Raw genomic sequence first — 7,694 nt, 5'->3', positions numbered from 1 at the left:
GGATGTGAAAGTAAGATTCTTAGCTTTTATTTTTCGCTAAGTAGCCCCCAAGTAATATTTTACTGATTTTTCTGTTTTATCAGGACGGTGTCGCTGAGTTCGTGCCGCCCCGTATGTCCATCCACTACCAGGGGATGTACGGGCCGATCGAGGAGATGATTCCTCCGGCTCCCGAGGGCGAGCGCTTCGTAGAGCGGTCGATTCCTCGCCACCAGACTAGAGTAAGCCTAGTTTTAATTCAGAATTTTTGTGTTCATTTATCATGCATATTTACTGACTTATTTTTCTGGCAGTTTTCACGCGAGGTGGTTTCGGCTATGGCACGATGCATAGATGCCTTCCGGAGCCAGCTCGTCCGTATGAGGAATGCAGCCACTTGTCGTCGGGATGACGTCGTCCGAGAGGTAGCCTTTCTTCACTCATTATTTTTGCATTACTGCTTCAGTTTTACTTTGTTTCTAATTTAACTCTTTTTGCAGGGCCAACCTATCGCTTCTCACACCCGCACGAGACCTGAGGGGCGGAGGGATCCAGCGAGGTCTAGCTCGAGACGTCGTCGTACTTCGTCAGGGGGTAGAGGCGGTCGCTCTGAGGCTGCTCGAGCCGACGTTGCAGAAGGCTTGGGATTTTATTCTGAGGGTGCTCATGCCGCACCGGTAGGAGAGGCTACTTCGGCTTTCAGAGGTGGTGGGATGTACGAGGTAGGCTCGTCATCGCAGCAGCCTCCGCGGCCTCAGCCTCAGGTTGATCCTGGATGGAGTGGTCCTATATTGAGTCTTTCTCCCCCTACGGAGACTGGAGCTGGTGCTGAAGCTGGAGCCGGTGGAGAGGTGACCCCTCGTACGGTGCAATTTTATAACATGATGGGCCTACGTCCTCCGGCGCCGTAGTTTGTTCTTGTGTATATTTTATTTTGACTTTTTTATAGAACTTTGCCTTTGACTCATTATTTAGACACATTTGTATATTTATGTTATCATAAATTTATTTATTGTTGTGTGTATAGAAGTGTGACAACAATTTACAATTTTGCGCAAAAATTCCGTCATTTTTATTATTGATGGAGGGTATCCGACTCTCTCCCTCAAAAAGAAAGAATAAAAAAGGAAAAAATTAAATAGAATGTCGGGTGTTTGGAATTTAAAATAAAGTCCAAAAAGAATAATATAAATTAAAAATAATAACTATATTTAATTAATTAAGAAAAAGGATAAAAAAAGGTGTTTAGGAAAATTAAACGGAGCCATAAAGTCATTAACCGACTCGAGTTTAATATTAAAAACGCAAACTGAGCACGCGCGGCTGTCTTGGTGACTTGGCGCCAGGCGCTACACTTGACGTGTGGCGCCAAGAGCTGGCGATTGGCGCCAGTTACGGTGTTTTGACGCCAATTGGCGCTGACTCCGTATTTCATTCTGATTAAAATTCCTCGCAATTTGTGCATAAATAGCCCCCTGCCCAGCCGATTCTTCTCATAATTCCAGCGAATAAAATTATTCTCTTCTTTAGAAAAAACGATAATCATGTCTTTAGTCACCAAGACCTTCACCCAATACACTCATGAATGGTGTCGATCCCTTAATGCTAGAGACATAAAAGAATTAGATTTATTTCACTTGGGGGGAATTTATGGCATCAAAGGGGTAGATCTTGACCTAGACTTCATACATACCGCTTTAGAATTTTGGAATGTTGATACTCATTGTTTCAGAATAGGGTATGATGAGATTAGCCCTTTGCCAGAGGAATTTGGTGCTATTTTAGGCTTCCCTGCAATAGACCTCGTAGTAATCCCTAGAGTAGATGCGTACTATTATAAGGATTTCGAGCGCTTCTTTAATTTGAAGGAAAGGGAATTATCAAAAATAGTAGATGGCAACATAGTTAATTTGAAAGAATTTGCACGCCATTATTTTGATAAACCTCTTTCTGAATCTTTTCATTTATATAGAAGAAGGGCGTTCCTATTTTGCATGCTTAATCAATTTTTTCTTAGTAGTGGTAAAAATAATGAGGGTCAATCAATTATAACCACTGTTTTAGAACAAATTGAATCAGGGAGGAATCCAATGCCATTGATAGTTGGAGAGACTATGATTAGTCTAGATGAATAGAAAAGGGACCCAAAAGCGCCTCTTCGCGGTTCTCCAATATTATTACAGGTAGAAAAATAATATTTTTAATTACAGAAATCAAAAAATATATTTTTGTATTGTAATAATAATTTATTTGCATTGGAATTTTTTTTACAGATGTGGCTAATGGAGAGGCTAGGATTAATTAGCCTTCCGGACGACATTGAAAAATATACTCCCAATTGCTTCGTGAGAAGGAAGAAGCGCATCCCTAAAATTGGGCGCCATGGGTGGAGAAAAGTCTTTGAATCACGTGATTTTGTTATCAAGTGGGTCATCCCATGGTGGAAAATAGAAAGGATGGTTGGTGTTAACAAGCAACCTTTCTGCCGTCTTCCAAGCTTGTCTCGTGTAACATATTATTATCCCTGCAGGGTAAAAAGGCAATACGGCTTGCTTCAGAATATTCCTTCCGGGGATCTTCGTCCTCCCTATGAGTACCCTGTATCTCAAGAAGTAGATAGATTCGATGCTTACTGGAGCGCTAGACCTTTATGGGAAGTGATTACCCAAAAGGTTCCTCCTTCTTTGCCTAATGATGTAAAGAAGTGGTTGCTGAAGAAATCTTCGATTGATCAGGGTAGAACCGATGTGAAGAATCGTCTAGGTGACAGGGTGACTCCTGCCAAAGAACGCTTAGGTGCAAGAATTGAATTCAAAACACCTACAATGCCTAGGAAGAAAAATACTACCAAGGACAAAGGAAAAAGGAAAGCTAACACCACAGACAAAAAAACTTGGGTGGAAAAGAAGCATGGAGTGCTAGCTGAAGGGGAGACCATCTACTCCAAAATTGAATGTAGGTCCTCTAAAGGATGCCTACTAGCTAAAGTAATGGATGAAGAGGAGGAAGCAGAAAAGAATTGGAAAAGAGCTAGAAAGGAAAAGAAAGATTAAGAGCATTGCTTAGCTTTAGATTTATTAGACTTAGATTGTTATTTTTATTTAAAGTTTATTTCAGCTTTTATTTAAATTCCATCAACAATGTAATTTTATTTTGTTAATGAAATTTCAGCTTTCAATTAAATTGTTTACTTTAAATTTATTTTATTAAAGCAATGAAAATCGAAAAATTAATTTTCTAGAAATTCTTCGAGTACGGAAGTCGAAAATTTTCCGAAAAACACCGAAATTTGCCCAGATTTTATTCCTAAATTGGCGCCAGTCATTGGCATTTGGCGCCAGCTACTGAAGTCTGGCGCCAGGCGCAAATTCCATCGGCTGGTGCCAGGCTCTGTTCTGCGACGCCAACAATTCGCCGATTTTCTGTTGAATTTTTAATTGATTCTGGAACGCGGAGATGTCGAAAAATAAAGTGGCCGCACCCGTAAAGGGTTGCCTACGTATCCTTTCTTAAGGAATCAGGCCGAACGTAGCTCTCTTGAGTATCCTACTCAAGTAATTAAGGGTAGTATTTCTTAAGTTGGTCAAGATTGGTCATGTTTGAGAATTCATTGCCATCCATATCAGTTAGTTTTGTTGCACCTCCTGACAGGATTGTTTTGACAATGTAGGGGCCAGACCAGTTAGGTCTAAATTTTCCCCTTGGGTCTAAAACATTTTTCCTTAGTGCTTTTAATACCAAATCTCCTACTTTGATATTTCTTGTCTTGACCTTCTTATTAAAATGCCTAGCCATACGAGTTTGGTAACACTGAGTGTGATGTAGAGCTTCTAGTCGTTTTTCGTCGAGTAGAATCAATTCTTCATATCTTGCCCTAGTCCATTCAACTTCATCGAGTTTACTTTCTAACGCGATGCGTAGAGATGGTAGTTCTAGTTCGACAAGTTGTACGACATCCATTCCATATACCAAGGAAAATGGTGTATTTCCTGTTGATGTACGGATTGACGTGCGATAACCCCACAATGCGAAGTGAAGCTTGTCAGGCCAATCCTTATAGTTTTCTGTCATTTTCTCGATGATAGTCTTTAGATTTTTATTAGCTGCCTCGACTGCTCCGTTTGCTTGAGGTCTATAAGGGGAAGAATGATGACGTTGAATGCCATATTTTTGTAGCAATTCTTCACATTCAGCTTGAAAGTGAGTTCCATTGCCACTTATTATTTCATGTGGGACTCCGTATCGACAAATAATATTTCTCTCGATAAAGAGTGCTACATGTTTTGCAGTGAGTTTAGCGTATGATTGCGCTTCGACCCACTTTGTGAAGTAATCGATTGCTACTAGAATAGATTCGTGGCCTCTTGTTCCTAAGGGAGTGATTTTGTCAATTATGTCAATTCCCCATGTAGAGAAAGGCCATGGCGATGTGTAGGTGTAGAGCAAAGATGGAGGTACATGTTGTAAATTGGCATAAATTTGGCACTTAGGGCATCTTTTTACGTATTGATGGCAATCCCTATTCATTGTAATCCAATAATATCCTTCTCGCATTATTTTCTGAACTAACATTTTGCCATTTACATGAGTGCCACAGATTCCTTCGTGAACTATTCTCATTACTCTTTGTGCATCCTTCTTTCCTACACATAAGAGAGCTCGACCTTTAGGTACCCTTTTATGTAGCTCGTTGTCTATGAGTACATATTGAGAAGCCAAAAGTCTCAACGCTCGCTTTGCTCTTTTGTCAGCATGAGGAGGGTATTCTCCATTGGTGACATAATTGAGTATGTCCGTGTACCACGGTTCTTCTTTTTCTTCTTCTTCTTGAACTAAGTCGTCGTCTTCTATAGCCTGGATATATGCTGGTTTAAGCCTTTTTTCGATAGTTAGAGGCATTTGCTCGATCTCCGTGGGAATCCTAACCATTGAGGCTAATCTTGCCAAGGCATCAGCAAATTGGTTTTCTTCTCTAGGTAGATATGTGTATTCTACCTTCTCTAACTGATCGACAAGAGTTTCCAGATAGGTTTGGTAAGGGGCTAGGCTTTCGCTCCTTACTTTCCACCTTTTAGATATCTGATTGATGATCAAAGAAGAGTCTCCGAATATCCTTAACTTCTTTACTCCCAATGCCAAAGCTGTTTCAAGGCCTACCACGCATGCTTCATATTCAGCAGCGTTGTTGGTAACGTCGAAATCAAGCTTTATTGAGATTGGAACGTGCTCTTCTTTAGGTGATACTAGTAGCACTCCGACGCCACATCCCTTTTGGTTTGAGGCTCCGTCGAAATACAAGGTCCAAGTATCATCTTCAGTGACCATTAGGTCTTCATCTGGAAATTCATTGTCCTGTATTGGCGTCGAGTCTTCTATTGGAAAATCTGCTAGAAAGTCTGACACCACGGATCCTTTAATAGCTTTTTGTGGCATAAACCGTACATCAAAATGGGCTAGATTGACTATCCATCTTGATATGCGTCCATTGAGTGTACATTTCTCGAATAGATACTTGAGTGGATCTAATCGGGAGACTACGAAAACGGTGTGCACCAACATGTAATGTCTTAACTTAGTTGTGGCCCACACTAAGGCGAGGCACAATTTCTCAAGCGGTGTATAGCGTATTTCTTATTCGAGCATCTTTTTACTTAGGTAATAGATTGCGTTCTTCTTGCCTTCTACTTCTTGTGCTAGCATGGCTCCCATTGTCTCTTTGGTAACCGTCAAATATAACCTAAGAGGTATTCCGGGAAGTGCTGGCGCTAATACGGGAGGATTTGCGAGATAGGCTTTGATCTTTTCAAAGGCTTTTTGACACTCGTCATCCCATATTACTGGTACATTCTTCTTGAGCTTCTTGAAGATTGGTTCACATATCGTCATCAGTTTTGATATGAATCTACTTATGTATTGCAACCCGCCAATAAATCCTCGAATCTGCTTCTCAGTCTTGGGCGGTGGCATTGACATGATTGCTTTAATCTTGATTGGATCTACTTCTATTCCTCTAGAGCTTATGACGTATCCCAAGAGCTTGCCTGAGGTGACTCCAAAAGCACATTTTGATGGATTCAACCTCATGTTATACTTTCTTAGCCTTTCGAAAAATTTCCTTAAGGCTACTTGATGGCCTGGACGGTCTTTTGATTTCACAATCATGTCGTCGACATATACCTCGACTTCTTTGTGCATCATGTCATGGAGTAAGGCAGTTGCTACACGTTGGTAAGTAGCACCCGCGTTTTTCAACCTGAATGGCATTACCGTGTAGCAGTAAGTGCCATGAGAATCTGATTGTACCCTGCGTATCCATCCATGAACGAGAGAAGCGCGTGATTTGATGTGTTGTCTACCAGAATATCGATGTGTGGCAAAGGGAAGTCGTCCTTTGGACTTGCCTTATTTAGATCTCGATAGTCGACACACATCCTTACCCTTTCGTCTTTCTTTGGAACTGGGACGACGTTGGCGACCCATTCGGGGTATTTGGTACCTTGATGAAACCTGCAGTTATTTGTTTTTGAACTTCTTCTTTTATTTTAAGTGTTATGTTGGGTTTCATTCGACGCAACTTTTGTTTTACAGGTTTCATTCCTAGAATTAGTGGTATAGTGTGTTGAGCTATTTCTCTATTAATGCCTGGCATATCTTCATACGACCAAGCAAATACATTAATAAATTCCTTAAGTAAGTTAATTAAATCGGTTCTTTCTTGTTTATTCAATGTTAGTCCGATTTTAACTTCTTTTTTATGAGTTGAATCGTTCGATATGTCAACTGTTTCAGTTCTTCAATTACCGGTGTTTTCTTTTCGAGTGTTTCCATTGCTTTAATAATTTCTTTGTCTTTTTCATCGTTAGCTAAGCAATGCTCGTCATCTTGGGTTAGGGAGGAACACAAGAAGTAAGGAGAATGAGAAATGTTATTATACTCTGAGATCATTACATCAAAGAGTGATATGTCCTTAGGGACTGGATCACTATCCTAGGAGAAGAAATAAGAGGGGGAGGTGTTACTACTAAAGACTTAGAAGACTCTAAAGGGAAAGACTCTGACTCAGACGACTCTTCGAACATTGGTCCTTGCCCTGTCGTGATTGATATCCTCCTTCCGCTTGGAGTAGTCACTTTGATAGTCTTGCGCCACCCTTGTAGTGATCCTTCGGCTGGAGTAATTAGCTTCGAGGGGTCGAAGCTTTCACTTTGTAGGACTGTTTAAATGAGCGGGGAGTTATCCTCTTTATAAGTTGGCTCATTCTTTTCTCGCCCATAATCCCATGACGTTAAAGTCAAAGCATGGAGGTGCTTTCTCCTTGTGGACGGGAGTTGGGATTTCATCAGTGAAGTAGCAATCCAAGAAAATCTTGAATCCTGGTTGTCTTATGTCGTTTACAACAAATGGCTCGGGAAATTCATGGCATGGATAGTCCTCTCCTTCTTTTATGAACTGACCATTAAGCGTAAGAGGGTACTGATCCATTGGAATTGCTTTCTTTTGAATGCGAGCGTCCCTACGTGCTTTCGACTTTTCCTGGGCTCGCTTGAGATCATTCCGAGTCGGTTCGAAACCAAGTCCGAAAGTATCTAACTTAGGGAGGCCAGGTGACTCCAATGATTTTGCTATCCCTTTCTTCTTTCCAAGGGTCATCCCAGGGAAGTTTCCTTGTTTCTTCAGCATGGTGTTGACAATCATGTTGAAATGGGGGTCATGGC

The sequence above is a fragment of the Chenopodium quinoa genome, unplaced genomic scaffold (assembly GCF_001683475.1).
Source record: "Chenopodium quinoa cultivar QQ74 unplaced genomic scaffold, ASM168347v1, whole genome shotgun sequence".
Taxonomy (NCBI): domain Eukaryota; kingdom Viridiplantae; phylum Streptophyta; class Magnoliopsida; order Caryophyllales; family Amaranthaceae; genus Chenopodium; species Chenopodium quinoa.
The sequence above is the reverse complement of the archived record's forward strand: the minus strand, read 5'-3'. Positions refer to the sequence as shown.